The sequence below is a fragment of the Choloepus didactylus genome, chromosome 19 (assembly GCF_015220235.1).
Source record: "Choloepus didactylus isolate mChoDid1 chromosome 19, mChoDid1.pri, whole genome shotgun sequence".
Taxonomy (NCBI): domain Eukaryota; kingdom Metazoa; phylum Chordata; class Mammalia; order Pilosa; family Megalonychidae; genus Choloepus; species Choloepus didactylus.
Window position 1 is genome coordinate 19,779,678 of NC_051325.1, and position 17,035 is coordinate 19,796,712.

Below are 17,035 nucleotides of genomic sequence, written 5' to 3' on the forward strand. Positions count from 1 at the left end.
CTGGCTGTGACTCTAAGAAGACTGAAGTAAAGGTTGTGACTGACACGCTGCAATTTTAGAAGAGTCACCAGCAAAGAGAACAAAACGACTGAGACAGATGGAAAGAGTTGGCATGAGGTAAAGTTTGTAAGACAGGCCCTAAGGAAGATGGGGAAATGTTCCAGAGATGAAGGAGAGAAAATGATGGGATTAGATGATGTAGGTATATAACAAGAACTTCAAAAGAAAGGTTTTGCATAATGGTGACAGAAACATAGGTAGTGATCTATTAGTGGTGGGGGAAATTTTTTGAGACTCCCTTTCTAAGTCCCCTACCCTAGAGTTTCATCAATTAGCGGTAGTAGGAGATGGCTCAGGTAACAGGGAAGGTGTCAGTTCTCAGGCAACATGGGTTAATTAAATCAGTGTGTTGGAAAGAATGCCTTGAAAAATGTTAATCACATAGGAAGGTGGAACCCAAAAGAAAAGGACTGCAATGGGCCCAGCGGAAGCAGTTAAGAGATGGGACAGAAAGGAGATCATATCCTTAGATAGAAAGGGATATGAAATGGAAAGAGAGCAGGAGAGGACATTGCACCTAGGACTCTAATAGATGATCACAGTTACAAAAGATGTTGGTCATAAGAGGTCATTGGAAATTCTGAACAAATGAAAAAGAAAAAGAAAATAACGCATTAACCTTGTGCTATTCTTTGAACATCAAAATGGAATTAAACTCAACTTTATCTAAAAATATAAACTGAGAAAGTATTTGTACCCAAACTTTCACCAGACTTTCTCACCAGTATCATAGTATTGTAGGTGAAGGCATAAGCAAATTACATTATATGTACTTCCTGCTCCTGATCCCCATTTTATTTTTATACTATATGGGTGAAATGAGATTAAAAATGAACTTTAGGGCTACCTGGTAGTTTTGGTGTTTTTTTTCTTTTTTAAGAGGCTTCAAAAGGAAGCATGCAGTCCAGGGGTGTGGAAGTTGGCGATAATGGGATTTTATAGACTGATTGTGGATTGTGTGCACACATAAAAGCAGTACTTCCTTTTTAGTGCCAACTGTCTGGAGTGGAGTGGAGTGGAGATGGGGGTAGGGGTGGGAGTGGGAGGACAGTATAGGCATTAACTACCCAAAGCAATTAACCCTACTGAATGTACACCAGGGCTCTGATAATTGTGACATTACAAAGCTGAGGCTAGTTCCATTAAAAAGCAGGGAATCTCTTTCAGTGATAAAATTCCACATTTTAATTTCCTAGATATGGAAATTAAATACAATATTACTGTATATATCAGTAAAAATGGGGTAAAACAAAATTCTAACAAAATTCTTTTTTTTAAATGTGTTCTATAAACATTAGCAATGTCTTACACATGCAGTGGACTTAATAAACGCCTAGTGATCATGCTGCTGCTGCTGCCATTACCATTTGTTGAGGACTTTCTCTGCCAAACAGAGTGCTAAATTTATGTATATTTTAATCTCATTTAGTTCACACAATAACTTTACAGACAGGAATTATTATCCTTATTTTTCAGACAAGGAAACTGTGACATTTTCCTTGAAAGAGAAAAACATTGTGCCATGCACAAGACTAACAGGAGGACTTATTTAGATTGGCTGGTCAAGGAAGACCTAAAACCTGAGAGATAACCAAGCCATATGAAGAGGCGAGTAAAGAATATTCTGAGCACAGGAAACAGGATGAATTAAAGTTGCAAGCAGGGAATCAGCTTAGAGTGTTTAAGGATTGAAAGAATATAGATTGGCCCATGCTCAGTGAACAAGACAGAAGTGAGATCAGCAAGGTAGGCTGTGAACAAGGCCAAGATAAGAAAAGCCATTGGAGGGTTTTAAACATGGATGGCGTAGATTATGTCTGGGGGTCAGATTGTCAAAATTCAGTTGTAATAAGGTCACTCCAACTCCAGCTGCTGTGTGGAGAAGAGCTGGTAGTTTGGAACAAGTTGATGATAGTAAGGTAGAGAGAGGGGGGAAAGATGCCAGATATATTTTAGAGTCATGCTGGAATCATCTTAAAGTTATATGGCTAGTAAGGGTTCTGCCTGTCCCTGAAGCTTAAGTTCTTAACCACTCTCTTAAATAGTGAGAAGAAATATTTCTTCAACCACTTTAAAAAGGAGACTGAGTTTAGACAAAAAAAAAAAATTCCTTTCACTGAGATAATTAGACTACATTTTCATGTTTAAATCTTAAAACATTTAATGGGGACAAATGTGAGTTTTTCTCACTAAGGCTTACAGACTTCTGTCCCATGATGCTGAATGATGACTTCCAGTTTTCTTGGATTTTGTAGGCAATTCATATGTCAATAATCAGTATCTGTAAATATCTGTACCCTGAGATTAACTTTCCTGCAGCCTTCAGTAAATTCAAATTCATAATTGAAGGTCAAATCTTAATGTCTGAATTCCCTAAACATTTTCATGACTGCTCTGTGTTTTCTAGGAGCCACAGTATAACACTACAGAAGTGCCAGATTACTGAAGCTTTTTCCTGGGCTTGGTGCTACACCCATGAGAGTACTACTGGCTTATCTAAAGGCAGAAAGAAATATCAAAATTATTGAATAAATAATTGCAAAGTAACTCTGAAATGCTTTCTCCAAAGTATACTTACCAGACATACATAAATACAGACAAGTTATCAGAGACCTCCATCTACTCCATACTTTCAAGCAGTATGTCATAGAATCTTAGAGTTGGAGATTTTATGAATCTTGATGATGTGTACTAAACTAACCATTAATTCAAAAAAATTAATCCCCTCATTGATTTAAAATAGAATACAGAATTTGGAAAAGAAGAAGTTTGCAGTTTAATATTAACTAGTTTATGGCTTTTTAACAGCCCGTAATATAAAAATATGTAGCTAGTTAAAAATCAAAAAACGGGTCTAACTACTGAGTATGCATGTCTCATAGTACTACCATAGGACAAACCATACATTATTATTATTATCTAATATATCAAATATTTTAATAAAATATTACCATCTCCTCCATTAAAATGCAACCTCTATGAAAACAAGGATTTTTTTTTTCCTGTTGTTTCACTGCCAAATTGCCTCAACATATAAAACTGCCTGGCACCCATTAGACACTTAAAAAAAAAAACTGTTGACTAAATGAGCCTCAAAGGGTTTAATCCATAAGTATAATATGAGACAATCTTTGTGAAAACTCTTTGTAAACCATAAACTACTCTACCTGTGTAGAGTATTGTTCCCATCTTCATGATATCTATCTACCTTGCTTATTTTCTAAGCAATTCACATCCATTATCTTCTTTACCTCCTAATTTGCAGAAGAAACTAAAGTTCACAGATTATGCAACTAACCTAATATCACATAAAAATGGTAGAATTAGAATTCTAACAAAAATGTCGACTTCCAACCCAGGTATTCTGACTTCAGACCTTTTGCCTTTTCTATGTTTCTCCCTTTGTTGTGACATGCTGACTCCAATTGCATAAAACAAAATGTATCGGAATGATCTATGAAACTGTATGTACAACTGATATTTGAGATGAAGATTAACAGCATTGTCTTTGAATTAAACAAATCTGGGTTTGCATCCACTTTCTGCCACTTACTTGGGGTGTGGCCTTGGGCAATTTAGCCAGCCTCTCTAAAATAGGATAATATTGCCTCTATAATAGTGAGGAATAAATTACATATTTCAAGTAGAGCATTTAACTTATATCTAGATCTTAGTAAATGCACAGTAAATTTTATTTTTATTTTTGATGAAGAAATATTTCTCAGGTATCTGAGGTTAGAATTAACATTTGAACATAGAGTGGCAAAAAGTAGGAAGTGAGGAAGCAAGATCTACAGACTTCGTCTGCATTTCTTCTTTCCCTCTGTACACTGCACTGACTTTACAGAAGAAAGGCTAACAAAGGCAAACTTTTTTTGGACTCTATTACTCTGCTCTCCTCTGGTAAAGGTAAAATGGGAATGTCAACTGCTAAAAAGTGGAAGAAATAACACTTTTTTAAAAATCAATTATCTTAAAGCTGTTAAAATAGTAAAAGCCAACTTTACATTTACATTTTCCAGAATCCAAACACAACATCTTCTTAAATAAGTACACCTATTTAGATGGTTATTTGTTAAATCAAAATCACAGAGGTATTAAAGGGTAATAGTGTATGAGCACTGGGTGCAATGTTTCAGATGAATTAGCTCTTGCTGGTGGGAAACATTTTTATTGGGAAAGAGTATTACAGCCAAGTACATGTCTCAGTTGTCTGTTTAAGCAAAACAGCAAATTGCATAATGTAGGCCATTCCCTTCTAGTTGTTATCTAAATTAGCATGCCCTTGCTCTTAAGAAAAAATAGAGAAGTCTATTCTCTAGTTTTATAAACTTGTTCGAACAGGACTTTATTATTTCCTGGTTTATCAGGTGCTGATCTTTTCCAGGAACGTAATTAACATGTTTCTTCTGAAAATTCCTCCCTTAATGTTAGCTAATATACTTAAAGAGTTACATCTAAGAGTGAAAATTAGGTTTCAATATTTATTATAGTGCAATAGTATTACCTGGAGGAAGCATACTAGTTCACAAGCACATTAAACTTTCTCACCTCCCCAGACAATTTCACACGTTCTCCAATTCTTCACCTTTACTTAGAGTTCCAGAGAGAGAGGTAGCAGTAAAAGCCATTAAAATCAATTAACACTTTACCTTCATTTTGGGACAAATAAAAGGAAAAAAGAGAGGCAGTTCAAACTAAATATTTATTAAGCATTTGAAAGCAAATTTCAAACTCATTTAAAAGTAAAGGAAAAAATTTACTGGTGATAAAATGCACACGTATGGAATATTTAATGCTCAAATGAAGGAAATTAAGTGTAACTGCTTCCCAAATGTTCACAAAGTGCATAAGTATTCACCAACTATACTATCCTTTAATATAAAGAAATATAGGATTAAGAATCCCTTAAATATATGCTAATCACTTTGTTATACTTTCAGCCAGTCGATGACAGATAACTGGGTTACCAATTTATTCATTAAAGAAATCTTCTGTAGTAAGGAATTCTATAATGTATTGCAGAATCTCTTCTAAAATTTAATGTAGATATTAAAATGTCTTAATGTAAATACTAAAAGACATTATTTAATGTAGACATTAAAGTGTTACACAATTATCTTCCAGGAAACTCCTAAACTTCCAATAACGACTGTTATTTATAAAAAATACTGAAGAGATCACAAAATATCAGCATATTCAAAAAGGTCATTCTAGCATATGGGAGGTGGTTAAGAACATATTGTTTTGGAGTTGAGCCAGCATAGCTTTAAATCACACTGGCTCTACAACTTACTTACTAGCAAGGTAACTCAGCAAATTACTTAATCTCTCTAAACTTGACTTTCTTAATCCTACTTTATAGGTTGTTAAGTGAATAAAGTATAAATAAATTTTATGAAGTGCTTAGTAGAGTAGTGCCTGACCATGAGTAAGCATAAAGCATTTGATGTCTGTAGGCAACATAATCCAGGGGCTAATTATATGGACTCTGAAATCTGATTTCTTAGGTTCAAATCCAAGTTTTCCCACTCATTTTTTTGTTTGACCCTGGGCAATTTATTTCATCTTTCTATACTAATACTTGTAAATACATGAAAAATATCAGAAGAGTGCTTTTCACATGGTAAATGTTCAATAAACGATCGTCTTTAATATTATTTCAACTGAAGTCTGCTAAAGCCGAAATTTAAAGAGAATATTATAGTGATATTCTCTTCTGATGTTTGAGCTGACCAGTATTAGAAATAAAGGAATTCTATCAACCGAATCCACATCCATAAATCCTTTTTTACACCAATATGCAACTGGGCACTGATCAAACTCCTAGTGCAGACTCACACACTTCAAGCTTCCCAGACTTGTGTGATGATATAAATCACCCAGAGAGTGTGGCTGACTATGTCTTGGGTGAGGCTTTGGGATCTGTATGTATAACTGGCTTCCCAGGTTAGTCCTATAGCTGGGCAGGTTTGGAAACCCTGAATTAGTTGAAGCTATGCCCAACCACAGAACCTGAGGAGAATGTCTAACAGCTGCACCCACTGAAGAGAACTATTGTTTTAAAGGCATTACGTAATGGAAATGGGAATGATATTAAAAAATGATTATTTTTATTCAACAAATATTTTGAGAACTTAGTACCAGATATTTATTGAGAAACAACAGGCATATACTATAGTATAATTCACAAAACATTGTACAAAGGTTAACTGGAAAACGAATCTGTCCTCAAAAGTAAAATTATTTGGGAGATGAGAGTGGCAAGCAGAAATGAAAAGCAACATCGGCAAAGATACACCTAATTATATTCTGCTATCTGTCCCCAGGAGTTCAAAAATATTGGGATAAGGATCCTGTTGGTCAAGAAGCCTGGTTCTTCAGGAAGTCTTTTGTGGTTATCTATGCCATGGCTAATGGGCTACAAATGCTAACAACCAAGACCATTCAAATAACAAGCTCGTTGCAAAAATAATTTAAAAGGTATTAACTATTATTTTTCCTTGGCCCTTCTGAACATTAGTCTTGGAAACAAATCATAGTTTATCTCTCATGTGTAAAATTAGTACAAACTTGATCTGATTTTTTTTAAGAAGAAAAGATAAAAGTAAATGAGCTTTCATTCCCTCAAGCTCACTCCATACACACACTACATAAATGCTAAAACAAACAACTTCTGCAATTAAGAGATCTAGACTCTGCATCCTAGCAGAAGCACAAGTACAAATGATTTTGTAAGGAAACCATAGTGCAATGACACCAAAAATAGCACTAATATTATTCTACTGAATGAAGTACTTATAAACTATAGCATAGCAAATGTTTATGTTTTTAAATATAATTCATTATTAACTTTATTAGCGTGGTCAAGAATTTTATTATTTTTATATTTTTGATTATTTGTTTATTACTGCTTAAGGTCCAAAGTAGTACACTGAGAGGTAAAACAGCAAAATCATTAAATAATTCTCTGTAATTTCCTCATTAGAGAATTATTTGGAATAAAATGAATTTGGAATAATGTGAATTTAGAATAAAATGGATTTAAATGCAGCCGTAACAGCTATCCAACTGTTCCTGGTCTGTAGGGACATGATCTAAAAGTAAAGCATCTAATAGGTGTTACTTAAAATATGATCTAAGGGAGCAGACACACTTAGGACTGTTATAATTTCCTGGGATAGCTTTTGCTGGGTGGTGAGATGATAGGTAGATCTTTTTTCTTCTTTCTTACTTTTCTAACTTCCCATATTTCCTAATAAATAAGTATTGCATTCTTTCTGTGACTAAGGAAACAATTCCTTTATTTAAACAAATTACCTGAAGAGACAGATTTCTTTTAATAGTACAGTAAAGCCATAAAAAAAGTGTTCTCTCTCCAAGAAAAACGTCTTGTGCCTCTCATTTTGCCCAATAAAAATGATACAAGAAAAAATTAATAATCCAAGGGCTGAAATTCCATGTGTTACTTACAAATATAGGTCTTCAAAAGCAAGGTACACAGCAGCAGTGGAAAAGTGGCAATGTCAGTTTCACTGGAAGTGGTGGTATGCTTAATCATCTGGTATGTGACCCAGAGATACACATGAAATCCAGTGAAGGCTGGATAATGAACAACGCTTATCCTGTCTGAGTGAGAGGAGAGCCAGCTCTTCTACTGGATGGCTACAGAAACCATAAGACATAACAACTGATGGACTTTTATTACTCATCGGTAACAACTTCCATCCCAATTTCCCACTCCCTCCATCTTTAATTTTTTCTTTTCTATTCTCTTTTTAGCTTTGGCCATTCTCCACAACCAATTCCTTAGGAAGCAGTGAAAGGCACTGCTGTTCTTAGTGATGTCTCCATGAATTCAAATTGTAGACAGACCTGGAATATGTGGGGGAAATCTATGCAGACAAACATGGCCACCTCCTAGAAATAATCCACAATTGATGTGTTACGGATATACTGTGTTTATGAGATGGGCTTCCTTTCTTGAACACCCTGCCAATATAATAAGTCCTGGTTCCCTGATTTAATGCTGTTTTAGGAAGCAGTAAGGATCCAAAGGACAAAGCAAAGAATTAACGGTGACTCTTTAAAAATGATAACACCCTCACAGAAATGTATCTATCAAAATAAGTTCAATACAATGATCTGGAAAAAGTCAGAAGATGTAAGTCATTTTAATCCAGTACTTTCAGCTACTTAAGATCCAGGTTCCACTGCTCACTATGAGACTTCAGGTGACATATTCTTCAAAGAATCAACACAAAGGAAGTCAGCAATGCCTGGTGACAGAATTCTCTGAGTTTCTCAAATGGAGAGCTGTTTGCTTTGGGTATATAGAGTGCAGAAACAACGTAGGAGGCAAAAAACATAAATGCCATCATCACGTTCCAGTCCAGAAGTTTTTACTACAGCAAGTTTAGCTCTGGGCAAGTTGCCGCAATCAGCAGGTTGTGATGGCAAATACACTGACTGTGTTTTCCTCCTAAGCAGCATATAGCACTTGGGCTGTTCCTGAGAAGGATTCATAAAACAGCTCTAATCAACACATTATGTTTGGAACAGCTAGATGTATCACTCACATTTTTTTATGCCTTGATTGTCAAAACTGTTTGCTTTCCATATGAACATAATCAACTTTAACTCTCATTAAAATCATACAAACAAGTTCATCAACTGACATGACAAATGATCTCTACTCTTCCACCACCAACAAAATAGTCTAAGATTATAACTCAATTGTTAGAAAAGAAAAAACTAGACGTGCATGCAAATGAAAAAATAATTTACCAAAATGAATTACCAGAAGCAAAGTCAAATAAGAGAAAATTTATCTGCCTTTTTCCCCCAAAATGTTAAAGACCATTGGTAATGTTGAAGGTTCTTACTGAGTCCAAAGTAATATAGGGCTTAATAAATGGAATGTCTTCTGAAAATTGGAAAACCTTATTTATCTTCCCTGCATACTGTTTTCTCAACTTCTGACACTAATTTACTAACCTTAAATTTCACAACTTTAAAATGAGCTTGACACTGACTTTGCAGGTAAATTTACTGCCCTCCCCCCTAGGTGAGACATGACTCTCAGAGGTTTAAGTCTCCCTGACAATGAGGGACAGGATTCCCAGGGAAGAGCCTGGCCCTTGCATCATGGGATTCAGAAAACCTTCTTGACAAAAAGGAGGAAGAGAAATGATCCAAAATAGAGTTTCAGTGTCTGAGAGATTTTAAATACAGTCGACAGGTCACCCTGGAGGTTATTCTTATGCATTATATAGATATCCCTTTGTAGTTTAAAGTATATTGGAATAGCTAGAAGGAAATACCTGAAACTGTTGAACTGTAATCCAGTAGCCTTGATTCTTGAAGACGATTGTATAACAATATAACTTTCATGGTGTGACTGTGTAATTGTGAAAACCTTGTGACTGATACTCTCTTTATCCAGTGTATGGACAGATGAGTAAGAAAATAAAGACACACACACACACAAAAAGGTGGGGATGAGGGGTATGGGATGTTTTGGGTGTTCTTTTTATTTGTATTTTTACTTGAATTTCTATTTTTTGGGAGGGAATAATGAAAATGTTCAAAAAGTGATTGTGGTGATGAATGCACAACTGTATGACGATACCGTGAACTACTGATTGTACAATTTGGATGATTATCTGGCATGTGAATATATCTCAATAAAATTGCATTAAAAATGAGGTTGAAAATTTTTATTCTAGATTATGTTCAAATGACATATTTTCTCAAATCAGTGAAAATAAATGAATAATTATCAACATCTTATTTGAGGAAAAAATGAATATATGAAGCCAATCACATCTTCCAACTTAGTAAAAAACATGCAAATACATCAAATAAAAACTGAAAGGTGAAAATGTGCCTGTCTCTTACCTACTATGATAGCAGTTTAGGACAAGATTCCAATGCCCTTCACATTCCCCAGCAAAATTCAATACAACAAATACAGAAGTTTTTCTGGTTCTTGAATCAATATTAAGATTTCAAATTTTTATGTCAATTTTATTATATTATTAGCAGGGGGAACACTTCATTCTCAAATTATGGTTGAGATTTTCAAAATCATGGTAAGCAACTACCAAAAAAGCATCCCTTACTTGTCCACTTGTGCTTTACTTCTCTCTTTGATTAAGAAAATTCCCTTCCTTTCTTCTCAATAGTGTGTGTGTGTGTGTGCACACACGCACACATGTGTGTGTTTCGTCCATGAGCCACACTTGAGTAGCAATAAATAGCTAGGTTCCAACTTCAGTGATCCATAGCCAACTCAAGTCTAATTATGGTTTGGTATCAATCAGTGGCATTTGCCCCTCTAGCTTAGATATCCATGGACACAAACTGGCATTTCTGGGATAACTGTGGAAATTCAAGAGCCTCCTAGTTAATTAGCATTTTTTTAAAAAAACTCAATCTGCAGAGACTGGGAGGGAAGAATATTAGGGTCATGTCTCTGCTTCCTTCTCTCTAAGATCTAGCTTCTTGCTGTTTTGTTGCCCTCCACGACCTCTCTCTCCCCAGGAAGATAGGAATTTTAGCTTATCCCTGTTTGAGAATGAGGTACTGGCTTGCCAATTGACTTATGTTAAAATTTATGTTGTTGTGGGGTGTACTCCCATATGATTTTATGTTTTATCATGATTTCAGTAAAGCATTTAACATTTTAAAATTATATTCTCCAGGACCAGACTAAGAACCACGGTCTGCATAATAATGATATAAGAGGACTGAATAACAAAAACAATACTTGATTAGCAACAACCCGGAGGGAAGTCTCTAAAAGCACATCATTGTACTCTGTCCTCAAGCTGAAACTTTTCAAGATTTTTTTTCAATAATTTGGATAATGGCACAAAAGAACTTCTCACCAAGAACTGAATCTTAGAGGTAGAATTAAAATGTTTGATGGCTGAGTTAACTTTCAGATTCATGCATTCATACAACAAAAAAACTATTAAGTCAATACTATGTGCTACGTAACAAATTCTGAGCAATATACAAATTAAGAATACAGTGTTATCTTCAAGAAATGTATGATCTAGTAAAAGTGATAGAGAAATAAACAAATACTATAACATGAAAAGTGCTACAACAGAGGAATGTACATGTGAGTATGAAAGACAGAAGTGTTACCTAATTCCTATTGGGGACATCAAGAGAATTTTGGGATGTGAAGGTGCAGATACCACCCAAGCATCCTAAATTATGTGTCTGGCACTTCAGACACATATCTTCCTTGAGATAAAGATTTGGGAGAATCGGAATATAGGTGGTCATTAAAGCCATAGGTATAGATGATACAGATCAGGAAGATTACATAGAAAAACTAGTTAAAAGTCATGGATGGAACCTTGGGGAATAGCAGCAATTACTACTTGGCAGAGAGAGTGATACTCAAGAAGAAGACAGAAAAGGATAACCCCAACATTTCCTAAATGTTGTCGTTTCTTGGGGTTCTGTTCTAGGCACCCTTCTCTCTATATAAACTCTTTCAGGGCAATCTAATCCTTTTGGTTCCAATTACCATTGATAATATGTTATTGGCTTTCAAGTCCACATCTATGAATCAACAATCTCCTGAAATTCACACCAGAATCAGGAGAGATGGATGTCATAGAAATCAAAAGAGAAGATAATTTTCAAAGACAGTAGCCATCAATATTCCCAATTTATGGAGGGAAAGTCAAGAAGGCTAAGTAATGAGGAGCCATGGGTCAGGCAGCTAAGGTGACAAGCTCCGGGGAGAGGGTAGTGCAATGCCGATGGGGAGAGTAAGTTCACGGCCTTGTGAAGGTTGTCTGGGGTCACTGTAACTAACATGACAGACCCCTACAGAGGATTTGGCCACTGCCCCTGGGGAGCCTCATGACCAGCGCCAAGGGACGATCAAGTATTTTTGCAGACTTGACTATTTGTCTGAGGAACCCAGTCACATCCCTGGGAAGTATACGAGACGCCAAAGCCAATCCTGACCCACAATCATTCAGCGAGGATTTACAACTCTTTAAAACATTGCGCAGGACCAGACAACAAGTTTTTTAAAATGATGCCAGAGCATTAAAAGCAACCAGAAGTAAGATGAAATATTCAAAAATAATAAAAGTGAGACTTCTCCTAAGAAAATAGAAGAGCTAATGAAAATAGGTTCTGATGTTGAATTTTATCTCAGAACATGTGTCATACAAGGTATTCATGCAGACCACAAAACACTGAAACCAGTGTCTGGGAAGGACCTTCTTACAGAAAATGTGCCATATTGCGATGCTCCAACTCAGAAGCAATGACTTTTCTAGGATAAAATGAAATCTTTATACTTTTTAATTTTTCAATGTATCACTTTGGGAAAAAAAAAAAAACAGAGATAAGTAATGAAAAGTGTCCAAATTCAAAATTGGATTTGGAAAACAGAGCTCTTTATTGCCTCACAGCACTTTTGATGAAGCACAGGGACATAAAAAGAGAGAAAAGGCTATTCTTCCAAGAAATTTGACTATAAAGAAATAAGAGCTAAGAAAATAGTTAGAGAGGATTTAGGGAAGAAAAATATACAAAGAGATAGTTTTAAAATGGGAAAAACACGAGTGGGGTCATGTTAAGTAGAAGGCACCATTCAAGGAGAAAGCGAAAATAGATGATAGTCTTGGGATAAAGAAAATGAAGTGGGATCCACAATGAGGGTAAAAATATTTACCCTCAAACACCAGGAGGATCATTTCTCTGACATATCTAAGAAAAAAATATGGGTAAATGGTCAGGAGGACCAGAACAGGAAAGAATTTTCATCAGACAGTCTTTATTTTTTTCTACTATGAGAGGTAAAGTCAAGTTCTAAGATTGAAAAAGCATAGTTGGATAGAAGCTTGAAAAAATAGTGACGTTTTGGATTAGCCACACTGGGGAATTCCATTTGAAAATACTTTGCTAAACCAGGCCCTACTGTAGATGTTAGACTATGTCATTGGATCAACTAAATGCTCCCGTGAAGCTTACATTCTAGTGACAACAGAAATGCATAGACAAGCAAACTACCAGGTAAATATGTGCTGTGAAGAAAAATAAGGCAGGGAAAAGGAAAGGAAGGTGAAAGAGGCCTATATTTTAGATAGGGTAGATAGCGAAAATCCTCACTGAGGAGGTGATAATTTGAGCTCAGACCAATTAAAGTGAGAGAACTAAGCAAGCAGTGGCTTGCAACCTTGACTACACAATAGGATCCTGGAAGTTTTTAAAACAAAGGTAATTCCTGGATCCCACCCCTCAGAGATTCTGAATTAACTGATCTGGAGTGTGGCCTGGGCATCACAATTTTTAAAACTCCCCAGTAATTCTAATGTACAGTCAAAACAACTAGTGATCTAGTAGAAGAGCACTGCAGACAGAGATAAATGAAAGTGCAAAGGTTCCGAGGGAGGATCATGCCGGGACTATAGGAGGAAAATATGGGGCAGCTGACCAGATCTAAATAAAAGGTTTGAATAATGGTGCTGAGGACCAGCAGAAGTACTAAATCTTATATTTATACAGACAAAAACAAAAAACCACACAAAACAAAACAAAACAAAACACACAGCTGCGCAATTTTACACAGCAGTATTCGGCAGCCTCAGAAGAGGTGTGGAAGGGACAGATGGCTGAATTGATCCAGTGCTAGAGTTAGCAGGGTGAGTATAAAGAAAGTATAATGGAGAGTTCTTGAAACAATGTACTATTCAGTGTAAACTAAAGCAAGAAGGACCTAAAGCAAAAAGCTAGAGAGAAATGGAGATCAAGAGACAGAATATACAATGATCTCAATAAACAAATGGACAAACCAAACAAGAGGGGTGTGGGGGACCTCAGTTGACCACAATTTCAATCTTAGCCAAAGGTATACCATGTCTGTTAAAAATTCTTAGGCAATCTTAGGCCTTAAGAAAAATAGTAGTTAGCCTTCACTAGACAATCAGTAACTTCCTTCTGGCTGTAGATTAGATACTCACTTAAACTTGGGAAAGTATAATGCATACATCAAGGGAGGGAGCAGCTCTAATCCACTCTGCACTGGGCAGGACACATTTGGAATACTGTGTTCAGTTCAGACGAGCCATTTTAAGAGAGACTCTGATAAACATAAAGTGTCAAGGATAGGCAGCCCCAGTGAAAAATGATATGGAAGTCATTTCTATTAGGAAGACGAGTAATTTTTTTTTAAACCGGAAAGTATGATGACATGAAAGCTCATATTCATAAGCAGCAAGAGTGGAAAAGGTCTCAGTCATAAAGAAAGAGTTCTTATTTATTTATCTTAGAAGTAAAGTGGTGCAGAATAATAAAGAGTTTCAAAAATGTAGTCATTCTGGTAAATGATGAAAGACTTTGGAGCTATGGACCTAAGAGGCCATGGTATTTGAATAGACACCAATGTAGATGTTGAATTCATACAAAAGAATCATAGAAGGGACCATGACATAGCTGCCCCCTATCCTTCAGTTAGAAGACCTCACAGTGCACTCTGTAAATAAGCCACTGTATGACTCTGTTAGGAAAATTTGTTCTTTTGATTATGTCTTTAAATATATGGGGGGTTGTGGGATGGAGGAGTAGGAAGGGTTGTCAAGGAAGCTGGACTTATTAAAGGAACACATTTAGAACTGTGTTTAACTGGAGGACTATAAATGTTAGAAAAGAAACAAATTTGATGCATATTAAGCAACAGTTATAAAGGAAAGAGGTATCAGCTGAAGGGCTCCTCAAATGACAGTGTCAGGAAGAGGTAAATTTAGTGAATAGAAAATACATGCAAGATTATCCTGCTAACAACCTGTTTCATCAATGAATGAAACCCAAGTAAAGCAAGGATGAGCTGAGGTGGCTGTGAGGTCTTATACCCTGAGGATTACTTTTCTTCTGTTCTGGACAATTGAGCACCATTGGGGTTTTCCAGAAAGAGGATATAAGGTGAGTGACCACTGTCTTAAGGACAGTTATAAGGACCCTCTGCAGCCAAAGTCAGATGAACTAAAGGTCCACTGATTCCTTCAGTCCTTGCTTGTTTCCTGAAGCCTTGGACATTTCTAATGGGAAATGGTTGGTAGGAAATGATTTGAGGCAGACATAAAAATAGACAGGTTTCATTGCTCAAAATCCCCATAGCAAAGCTAAGTTGCTCTAAAGCAAGAAAATTGAGAAGATAAATTCTCTGTGATATTCAGTTTACTCTCAACATGTTCTGTCTTTGCCATAAATATACTTGTGCCTCTGTATCCAACAATTTGGTATCCACTGATTCAGTTACCCCTTGTTAACCACAGAAAAAAAAAAACATGAAAATTTGGAAAATTTGGAAAATTCCAAAAAATAAAAAATAAATAGTTCATAAGTTTCAAACTGTCCGCCAAGTGAGAACAGGCTGAAACAAGGCGAAGTCCACCTGCCTATTACATAACTCATCTCCTCTGATCCCCATACCCATGCTCCTACAGTCTGCCTCTAGTTTCTCACTGATTGCATTCATTATAGCATTATCACAGTGCCTTTTCTCAAGAAAGCCGTTATTAACTGTAGTAATGGCCCCAAAGTGCAAGAGTAGTGGTGCTGGTAGTGCTTCTATGCCTAAGAGAAGCCATGAAGTGCTTCCCATTAGTGAAAAAGTAAAAATTCTTAGTATGATTGAAAAAGAAAGAAAATAATATGTGAAAATTGCCAGGTTGTATGGCAAAAACGAATCTTTGATTCCTAAAGTGGTAAAGCATGAAGACAAAATTTGTGCTAGTTTTCCTGTTGCACTAACTGCAAAAGTTACTGCTACAGTGCATGATAGGGTGTTGGTGTTTGCTTTTTTCCATGGTTTCAGTTATTCATGGGGTCCTACAATAAGTGGCTCCACTTCTTCACTAACTTATCAGAGAAAGGGACTTTAGAATCAGAGTTAGGTTACTGACCATCTCCATTATTGAATGCTTAACAATTATTCAATGAATTTACAAGCAATCAAGACTTTTCATCAATTTTAAGAAATCTCCAAGATTGAATTCAAAAATATGAAAGAGGAATAATAAATAAAAGAGCTCTATACAAAATATCTCTCTCCCTTTAAAAAATTAATCAGTGTTAGGAAATTAAATTACCAAGGTAAAGCAGTTGCCTATTTCAGGTGTTTCATAAATATCAAATTGCAAGGAAGGATCAGACTCATAAATAATTTGCTATCTCTCTGTGGTAGCCAGACTTCCAAGAATGGCCTCCATTGACCCTTTCCCTTGTAACTTTGAGTGTAGGCAGAACCTGTGAATATGAGGCATTAGCATTCTCATGATATATTATGACATATTGCACAGTTCAAATTAAGATAGGCAGATTATCTGGACAGAACAAATCTAATCATGTGGACCTTTTAAAAGCAGAGAGTTTTCTCTTGCAGTCAGAGAGGTTTCAACTAAGAAAATGATGTGTCATTACTGGTTTTGAAGATGGAGATGGTCATGTGGAGCTGAGAGTGGCTGCCTGTTGACAGCAAACAGGAAAACAGGACCTCAGTCCAACAATTATAAAGAACAGAGTTCTGCAAACAATATGAATTATCTCGAAAGTTGATTCTTCTCCAGAGCTCTTGATAAAATCCAAAAGGTTCACATCTTGATTCTAGTCTTGTGAGATCCTGAGCAGAGAATCCAGTTGAGCCCACTAACCTGATTTACAGAACTTTGAAATAATAAATGTCTTGTTTTAATATGCTGAATTTTTGGTAATTTGTTATGCAACAAGCAAAAACTAATTCACTTTCTACACATAATTATTCTATCAAAAAAAAAAAAGAGGTAAAAAATCTGATTTCCTACACTGTTACAAGAAAAGGATCTAATCTAAAAAGAAGCAAGAGGTCAAAAGTACTGATGGATTTCATAATTGTTACCCACAGCAGATCTGAATTAAAGTTCATATTTCGCAAATCTATATGAATTGATTTCTAGAA

The 17,035-nt window shown here is 35.8% G+C and overlaps 1 protein-coding gene and 1 pseudogene across 6 annotated transcripts in view; one reads left to right on the forward strand and one right to left on the reverse strand.

Moving 5' to 3' along the window:
• MACROD2 (mono-ADP ribosylhydrolase 2) overlaps positions 1-17,035 on the reverse strand; it is a 2,227,780-nt gene that overhangs the window by 1,823,567 nt on the left and 387,178 nt on the right. The window lies entirely within an intron of this gene.
• LOC119515677 lies at positions 11,794-12,368 on the forward strand (annotated as a pseudogene).